Here is a 9,906-nt window from a genome sequence, read left to right on the forward strand (position 1 = left end):
GTCAGTGATACATAAAAATGTAATGCTGCAGCTACATCTTGAGAGATAGTTCACCCTAAAAAAAAGAACATTCTGTTTTTTAACCCTCATGTCAATCCAAACTGTCTTTGTGGAAAACAAAATAAGATACAATATTTTTTGGGGAAAATGTTTTTGTGCTCCACAGAAGAATGAACAGGCTGTGCTTTGTTAGTTAAATTATTACAGAATTGTTATTTGGGGGTTAACTACACATTTATACTCAACCTCAGATGTTATTCTGAGGCAAACAAAATGGTACACTTTAGGAGTTTTGATGTTTTCATCTGATTAGTTAAATTCTACCAGATTTCCAGGTGGAAACAAAGCTGTTAGCAACTGTACATGTTATGCCCCTAAACATGTTGAACAAAATCAACTGTAACTGGCTGCTTTAAAGGTCAGTCAGATGGTCTCTTGGGTGGTCCTTGGCCAATGAAAGTCCAGACTTTCTGCTGTTAGTATACCACAACTTTGAGAGGTTTTTCTGCCCCACAATTCCAGTGAAGTCACAGTGAAGCTGAATTCAGAGATATTTTCTTATTGGTACTTGCAACCAAGTGTAACTTATTATCAAAAAAGAAAAAAGAAATTACTTGAAACTGGTTCTGTGCAGAAATGGAAGCTTTAGCCTAAGTTCTGCCAGGAAGACTCAATCACTTCGTCACTAATTACCTTCATCATTATCCAATCACGTCTTTATACTCCTGTATAAAAGATCGTACTTACACATGTTTGAGTTCGCAGATGCCAACGCGACAACAACCGCAGATTCCGACGCGATTGTACTTGCTCAAGCTGTTGTGTTTATTCATCTACTTGCTGTAATTAAGTTCGTGCCCCGCAAACTATCTAGAGTTTGACGTTCCTCTAAGATGCACACGGGATCGTTGGCTTAGCTCCGTGTCGCGGTGATTATCTGAAGTCGTTTGTGTTGGATGATTTACAAGCTTTTCTCGGCAGCGGATGTGAACATTGGCGGAGTTCCGTGTGCTTTCAGGCCAGGGTTGCCAGGTTCTCAAAACCGCCAGTTACTACTATTAAAAAAAAAAAAAAAAAAAAAAAAAAAATAGCCCAATCGCGTTCAAAAGGGATTTATCGGTAGAATTCACATTCTAGGGGCTATATATAACACTATTGGGGTCACCTCAAACCCAGGACTGAAAAGGCATCCCACAAAAAAAAAAAAAAAATACGGTCTTGGCAACGCTGGTGCTTTCCGAGATGTCGCGTCAGTGCTGCTTGGGTCTCAACACCTGAAAAGACTTTGGTCTCAATCAACAAATATTCATCTGTACGCTCACGTGAACCTGCACGAATGAAGTCTCTCCGGACCAGCAGACAGAATTAAGGCTGCCGGTCTCTTCGGCATCTCGCCTCCATCACTTCACAAGTCTACAGCATTATAAGTATCATTTCGTTCTATGCACTTGCGGCGCCTGGGCATTAATTTATTCTCTGCAAGGATTTATACTTACACGTTCAAATAAAGCACTGGGCGTTTCGTGCTTGTTTATCTAGCAGACTTGCACAGCATAATTAAGATGTTGATCATAGTGCATGCAATTTTCTGAATAACTTCTTCGTAATGAGGCACTTTAAGGCTTATCATAAACGCTACAATCTTTATACTGATAAAGCTTTTTCGCATTTCTTATTTAAAAAAAAAAAAAAAAAAAAAAAAAAGCTCTGTCTAGCACACTTGAGATTCGCTGTTTTAATCCTATGCTTTAATATTTGTTTATTCAGTCTTTCATTTGCGTTATTCCTGAAAAGTTCATACTCTAATGGGATTCTATGGTTGCAGATGCAGGGAACCGCTGCTCTCACCTCATCTTTACATGGCTTACTTTGGGCTAGCGAATTATGAACACTGGATCTACCAAGCTGATGCGTATGGACCCTTCTTTTGAGTCGTAGGTAAGATTCGGCTCAATGCTCAGTCAGCAGGCATATATTACTCCACGTGACACGAGTTGCTGCTGACCTTATTTCAGAGTAGTGGCATATCTCCAGTTTAAACCGAATATTAATTAGCAGGCATGGTTTGTTTGCACTCCTGGTCTCCGTCTCAAGGCGCGGTCTCACTAGACTTTAAACATGCGAAATTATTTCGAACGCCACTGCGAATATGGGCGGGAGCAAGATAAACAGTCTCCCCTCAATTCACAAGATGGATTATTATGTTTCTAGCACTGTGTCTTTTGCAACGGCGTCGAAAGCGTTTTATATTGTAACGTTACTCTGTATCTCTCTATAAATATATACACCCTAAGGGGAGGAGGGGGAGAAGAGAGAGAAAAAAAAAAAAAAAAAAAAAAAACCAACATTCTAAAACGTTGTAATTCCAATGTATCACCTGTTCCCGTCGACACTACAAACCATGCAGCTTCTTTCTTTTATAAATCTGTTAATGTAATATAAAATAGGACGCTGCGCAACAGCTAAAGTTATATAGCGCTTCCTTTTTGAATTTTTGTACAGCGAGGTCATGCAGCAATGTATCGCTCTTCTACTGGTCCACATCCTCACGTTATGTCAAATTCCCTGGTCAGTTCACCAAACTTGAACTTTGGAACGCAGCGAAATGCAAAATTTTTCGCATAAGCTTGCGTTTCCGGTCCGACGCATTCGCATGCGTATGAATGGAAGTCAATGGAGAGAAAAGTGCAGTGTGACCGCCCATCACTCATAACTAACTAACGGCTGTTTAATTGTTTACATCAAGATTAGCAATGTGTGCTAATAAGCTTAAGTCCCTTAGATTTATGCGTATTTTAAACTTAACCTCCGATACCTCAACTTAATATTATAATAAAAAAAAAAAAAAAAAAATTGGGGCGTGACAGTTAAGGGGTTAAGCTACAATCAAGGCTTGTTTATATTCGCGCATCTACTGGTGTTGGTTCATCACTCTTACTCGGCTGTTGCGGCTTTCACTTTACACTTTTAAACTTTCAGACAGCTGTGCCCTCAGCCAACCCGGATTCTTCAGTCTGCCTCCGTTAGCAGACATAATACTAAACGAAGTGCTTACGTCAGCTGGAAATCACATTTCTAAGGCGTTGCTCCCTCTACAATCAAGCCTACACGTTTGCATGGTCCGCTTCTAATGTTTTTCCTTCCAATTTTTGCGTTCCTATTCTAATTTCAACCGTTGCTCCCTTCTTGTTTAAATAAAAAAAAAAAAAAAAAAAAAAAAACGCAATCTTAATTTCTCTATTCGCAGACTCCTTGCCAGCATCTAATCCACGCTAAATTTTATAATCAAATTTTCAAGCCTTTTGGTTATTCAGTTCTATTACTACTTGAGGGGGTTAGCTAAATCTTCCAACAAATTAAAGACAAATGTCTGCCTATTACCCTGCCCATATTGCAAAATGAATTACTTCCATCTGCTACGGCCTTCCTTCAAAGTACCTCAATATTCTTCTGGAGGCAGTGTTTATCTGCTTTCTACAGGTTATGCTTCCAGGGGAATTCACTTCAAACCAATCAATTTGATCCTGCTCGTGGCATTTCCTTCAGATCTATGATTCGGACCAAAAATTCTTCACACTCTCCTCAAGCACTCAAAAACCAATGTGCAAGGTTCTGGAGTCACCTTAACAATTCTAAAATCAATAATCCTGTCCCTTCTCTGCATGGTGAAATTTCTTAAAAATCCGACCTAGAATTTCTAAAACGCACCAGCTCTATTTTCCTAACGGAGCCCCCTTTCCAAGGCTGTTTAGAACTCACTTAACCACTGTTCTCAAAGCTGCAGTCTCTCTACTGGCCATTCATTCAGAATTGGGGCAGCTACTTCAGCAGCTGAATGAGGGATCTCTACATCAGCTGTTAAGATCATGGGCAGATGGTCTTCCTAAGCATTTGAATCATACATCAGACCTGATTCAAAACCATTATTGAAGCTCAGCAAGCTCTCCTGTAACTAATCAGGTAAATTCATGCAATTACTGGTGGTGGTGTTACTATATCTGTTTGGTCTTTCAAGGCCTGTCTGTGTCTGCCTATCGTGACTATTTCTGTACGGTCTATCGAGACCTGTCCGTGTCCGGCTATCATGGCTATTTTTCTGTATGGTCTATCAAGGCCTGTCCCATGTCTGCCTATTGTGGCTATCTGTGTCTGGCCTATCGTGGCTATTTCTGTACGGTCTATCGAGACCTGTCCGTGTCCGGCTATCATGGCTATTTTTCTGTACGGTCTATCAAGGCCTGTCCCATGTCTGCATATTGTGGCTATCTGTGTCTGGCCTATCGTGGCTATTTCTGTACGGTCTATCGAGACCTGTCCGTGTCCGGCTATCATGGCTATTTTCTGTATGGTCTATCAAGGCCTGTCCCATGTCTGCCTATTGTGGCTGTCTGTGTCTGCCTATCGTGGCTATTTCTGTACGGTCTATCGAGACCTGTCCGTGTCCGGCTATCATGGCTATTTTCTGTATGGTCTATAAAGGCCTGTCCCATGTCTGCCTATTGTGGCTATCTGTGTCTGGCCTATCCTGGCTATTTCTGTACGGTCTATCGAGGCCTATCTGTGTCTGGCTATAATGGCTATTTCTGTACGGCCTATCGAGGCCTGTCCGTGTCTGCCTATCGTGGCTGTCTGTGTCTGGCCTATCGTGGCTATTTCTGTACGGCCTATCAAGGCCTGTCCGTGTCCGGCCATCATGGCTATTTTTCTGTATGGTCTATTGAGGCCTGTCCTGTGTCTGCCTATTGTGGCTATTTCTGTACGGCCTATTGAGGCCTGTCTGCGTCTGCCATTGTGGCTGTCTGCGTCTGGCCTATCGTGGCTATTTATGTACGGCCTATCGAGGTCTGTCTGCGTCTGCCTATCGTGGCTAATCATGGTCTATCGAGGCCTGTCTTGCGTCTGCCTATCGCGGCTGTCTGCGTCTGGCCTATTGTGGCTATTTATGTACGGTCTATCGAGGCCTGTCTGTGTTGGCTATCATGGCTATTTCTGTACGGTCTATCGAGGCCTGTCCGTGTCCGCCTATCGTGGCTGTCTGCGTCTGGCCTATTGTGGCTATTTCCGTTGGTCTATCGAGGCCTGTCCGTGTCTGGCTATCATGGCTATTTTTCTGTATGGTCTATCAAGGCCTATCTGTGTCTGGCCATCATGGCTATTTCTGTACGGTCTATCAAGGCCTGTCTGCGTCTGCCTACTGTGGCTGTCTGTGTCTGGCCTATCGTGGCTATTTATGTATGGTCTATCGAGGCCTGTCTGTGTCTGGCTATCATGGCTATTTTTCTGTACGGTCTATCGAGGCTGTCTGTGTTCTGCCTATCATGGCTATTCTGTATGGTCTATCGAGGCCTGTCTGCGTCTGCCTATCGTGGCTATTTCTGTTGGTCTATTGAGGCCTGTCTGTGTCTGCCTATCGTGGCTGTCTGCGTGAGGCCTATCGTGGCTATTTATGTTGGTCTATCGGGGCCTGTCTGTGTCTGCCTATCGTGGCTGTCTGCGTCTGGCCTATCGTGGCTATTTATGTACGGTCTATTGGGGCCTGTCTGTGTCTGCCTATCGTGGCTGTCTGCGTCTGGCCTATCGGGCTATTTATGTTCGGCCAATTGGGGCCTGTCCGCGTTTGCCTATCGTGGCTGTCTGCGTCTGGCCTATCGTGGCTATTTATGTTCGGCCTATCGAGGCCTGTCCGTGTCTGCCTATCGTGGCTATTTCTGTTGGTCTATCGAGGCCTGTCTGTGTCTGCCTATCGTGGCTATTTCTGTTGGTCTATCGAGGCCTGTCTGTGTCTGCCTATCGTGGCTATTTCTGTTGGTCTATCGAGGCCTGTCTGTGTCTGCCTATCGTGGCATTTCTGTTGGTCTATCGAGGCCTGTCTGTGTCTGCCTATCGTGGCTATTTCTGTTGGTCTATCGAGGCCTGTCTGTGTCTGCCTATCGTGGCTATTTCTGTTGGTCTATCGAGGCCTGTCTGTGTCTGCCTATCGTGGCTATTTCTGTTGGTCTATCGAGGCCTGTCTGTGTCTGCCTATCATGGCTGTTTCTGTTGGTCTATTGAGGCCTGTCTTTGTCTGCCTATCGTGGCTATTTCTGTTGGTCTAACGAGGCCTGTCCGTGCCTGCCTATCGTGGCTGTCTGTGTCCTGCTATCGTTGCTGTCTGTGTCTGGCCTATTTCTGTAAAACTTAAGAAGTTTAATCTAACGTCATTATACTGGTCATGCTAACTCTCTTCTATTTCTTCCAGGAACCTTAGGATTCACAACTGGTGGGTATACTTCATCTACTTTTTGGGGGGAAGGCTGGCCCCGTCTGGAGGTCTCATAATCCACCTAATTTTGGGGGTCTGCTGCGCCCCTGCCTTCGTCTTCAGGCAGGAAATGCAGATTCGCTACCCTCGGATTACGAACCATGGACGGGGCCTTCCGCCAAAGAAATTTATAATTGTGCTCGCTGAGCTGTCAATAAATGTATGCTTCGTACATTCCTCTATCTCCCGAGTCTTTCTGGTAGAAATGGAAGCTTTAGCCTAAGTTCTGCCAGGAAGACTCAATCACTTCGTCACTAATTACCTTCATCATTATCCAATCACGTCTTTATACTCCTGTATAAAAGATCGTACTTACACATGTTTGAGTTCGCAGATGCCAACGCGACAACAACCTCCACCCTCCCCACCACCACCAGGATGGTCCTGTCCTTACCTTCCAGGGGGGGTCTGCTGCGCCCCTGCCTTCGTCTTCAGGCAGGAAATGCAGATTCGCTACCCTCGGATTACGAACCATGGACGGGGCCTTCCGCCAAAGAAATTTATAATTGTGCTCGCTGAGCTGTCAATAAATGTATGCTTCGTACATTCCTCTATCTCCCGAGTCTTTCTGGTAGAACTAAGGTGTTGAGATGTCAACATTGCTATCAGTAGTAGAGTATGAACACAAACTTGCAGGGGTAAAGTTCAAGCAGAATAAATGTTTGGAGATGTCCTGCATGTGTCCCCAGAAAGGGATCCAAATTTGATTAAGCATTACAAGGTCAAAACAATATATAAATAAAAAATTAAACCTGCATGGATAAATTGGTTCACAAAAACACCAATAACATGCATTTGTGTATTTTCACTTCTTGCCGACTTTAACTGTGCTGAAAGACCCAGATATTATAATCATTCCTTCAAGTTTATGTAGCACATGTTTGTTCTTTAAAGCAGGAGTGCAGAGGTGGTTTGATGGAACATGGCCCTTCTGTCTCAGCGACTGTTTGTTTCACAATGACACACCCACCACCAAACACATCAACACACAGATCACATCCTTGTCATCGCAGGTTCCCCGTGAGCGTGAGAGCGTCTAATCGCAAAGGGACCTTAGATCAGTGGCCGTCAGACAGTCGCCGGCTTATTACAAGCCATTCATCACCCACATCTCTGTTTTGAGCTCCTCTGCTCCTTGGGGAACAGCTTTTTATGGCCCTTTGTTTACCCATCAATCTGTTCATGCTTTTCTTTTCCATCCTCTTCATCACGTCTTTCTCTGACATCCATATCACTAGGCCCTAAACCAATCAAAAACCTATATACACGCCAGCAACTTCCTTTGTTGTTTTGGATGTTGCACCACAAAACAAATCAAATACAATTACAATCATGCCTTGATTCCTGTTATAGGGGCAGAATAGCTGTTAAGTGGAGAATTATTTTACAGACAAGATATATAGAAGTTTATGGCTAGCACATTTCATTTTTAGGTTATGATCGTGTTTGTTTAATTGCTAGTAATGGAAGCTCTGATTTGCTGCTGCCGCCATTAATATATATATAGCTTAAAATATTCACGGATTGGTGGTAATCCAAGCCACTGGAGAGATGTGAAACAAGGTGGGTTCAATAAAATTCAATAGATACACTCATGTTTCAACGTATTTGATTTCCTCCACACTTTTAAAGTTTTATCTAAGGGTAATATTTGAAAAATTCCTGGCTGGCAACCAAGAATGGTTGGCACTGTAGGCATTTTACTTGGAAATGCTTCAATGTGGCAAAACTGTTTAAAACTCTTTATTGTCAAATTTGGTTTTATTTCGTAGCATATTACATAAAACCATCTAAAACTTGTTTAAAGGCAACTGCAGCAACACACTTAGGGCTTGTGTAATGTTTCCATGCATTTATTTCACAGAAACGTTTGGTTATCTATGCCTTGCAAAGTTACTGTCCTCCTTATAGCTCAATCACAAATGTTTAGGTGATGTGACGTACATGCTTTTATAATCCCTAAAGGGGTCAACTATTTAAAGCTTTTATTAGCTCTTCTACTTAGACATCCCTGAGGCAAATGTGGTATTATTTCTATCTTAAAGCGATATATTTATCTTTCAAGCTAAAGTTCTGCTGGAGAGACGCATTTGTTGCAAATTCAACCCCCATATTGTCAGATTAACAGTGTAATATTGAAGTTCTGATAAATCTATAGTTTCACTGTAGTGCTCTGGGGCTTAATCAGCTTGCAGTTTGAGACAGATCGAAGTGGAATTACTTTCATATGAAACTCAGCTGAACTTTTTGAGTAAAAAACAATCGATTGGTTCCCACTCCCTGCCTATTATCTTCTGCCTGCCTCTCTGAAGGTATTAACATCCATAATGATTTTTCTTGGGAATCAGATCTTGAGCACGGCAGAGCATTTGGGAATAGGATAAGAGAAGCCTCTCCGCCTCAGATTCACATCATCTGATTGTATGGTTTGCTACCTTATTTACGCAGACCGGCTGCTATGGAAACCTGGAATCGATTGGGTGATGCTCCGCGCGGGGCCAGGAGTTATTATGGCATATTGGTTTTTCTGGACCATTCTGACACCTTTTAAAATGCACATTAGCTACGGTTTCCCACATATCTCGCCTGCCATATGGACTCACCTCAGCATTAGTTCCACTCCACTTTGAAAGGCAGTGTTGCTGTGGCCTCAGCATTCTCTACCTGTGCTGAAAATGCGGAAAATGCTGGGTCTGAAATATAAAGGTCTTTCTAGTACACTCTGCATATGTGTGTTTGCCTAAAGAATGTAATGATCTTTTGAGATACAGTTGTTAAGATATACATAATTATGATGAGTGCTTTTTGTACATGTTAATGTTACCTATGACTATGTGTCGACTGTAATGCCTATACTGTATGAAATATTGCAAAGTTTAGTATTACTCTTGATCTGCTGTATTAAAAGATACATGATAAGGAAGACAACATGATTTGCTCAAAATATCAGACACTGAAAAAAAAAGATTAAGCAAATATATTTTCATACATCAAAGTTTTGCTTAAATATTACCAAAAAATAAAACAAAATACTCCTTTTTCAAGCAGAAACTGAATTTTACAAATCATCTGCTTAATAAGTTCCATCACTCTGATTTATCTGTGATTGAAGAAGTTCAGTGTGTTACAGTTGCCTGGAGTCTCTTCTGCTGTACCCATCATTTTTCATGGTAAAATTTATTTTATTAAACAAAGAAAGGAATTTGCTAAGTGCTGTAAATTTATTTTCAGTTTCGCTTTCATTTTTGTCTGTCAAAAACCTTTGTGTAAAACATTGTAGTACTTGAATAAAGTGAGAGAACGAAAAGTAATAACGTTGGTGAACTCTCTATGAAATGTGCATTACTTATTGAGAGCCAGCTTCACTGGAAGGGTGATGCACAGTAGCTTTTTAGTGATTGGCATTTTATGCTTTTCCAGAAATCCTTAAATTTATTTAATGTTTTGTGGAGGGGGTGGATAAAAGAATGAATTACTGCAGAAGAACGAGTTTCTACCATTATCTTTGAAGTGATTGTCATCTGCTTCCAAGAACCAAACTTTACATTGAACATCAAGACTCAACACAAAATCAGAATGGTCTGTCATGCAATCAATTTAGCAAT

General features: G+C 42.1%; 1 long non-coding RNA gene across 1 annotated transcript; it reads left to right on the forward strand.

Moving 5' to 3' along the window:
* The first annotated feature begins 637 nt into the window (after nucleotides 1-637).
* Nucleotides 638-6,847, forward strand: LOC127976979 (uncharacterized). Its single transcript, XR_008158062.1, has 2 exons — nucleotides 638-3,960; nucleotides 6,239-6,847. It is a non-coding gene; the product is annotated as an uncharacterized LOC127976979 (long non-coding RNA).
* Nucleotides 6,848-9,906: the final 3,059 nt, after the last annotated feature.

The sequence above is a fragment of the Carassius gibelio genome, chromosome B18 (assembly GCF_023724105.1).
Source record: "Carassius gibelio isolate Cgi1373 ecotype wild population from Czech Republic chromosome B18, carGib1.2-hapl.c, whole genome shotgun sequence".
NCBI lineage: Eukaryota > Metazoa > Chordata > Actinopteri > Cypriniformes > Cyprinidae > Carassius > Carassius gibelio.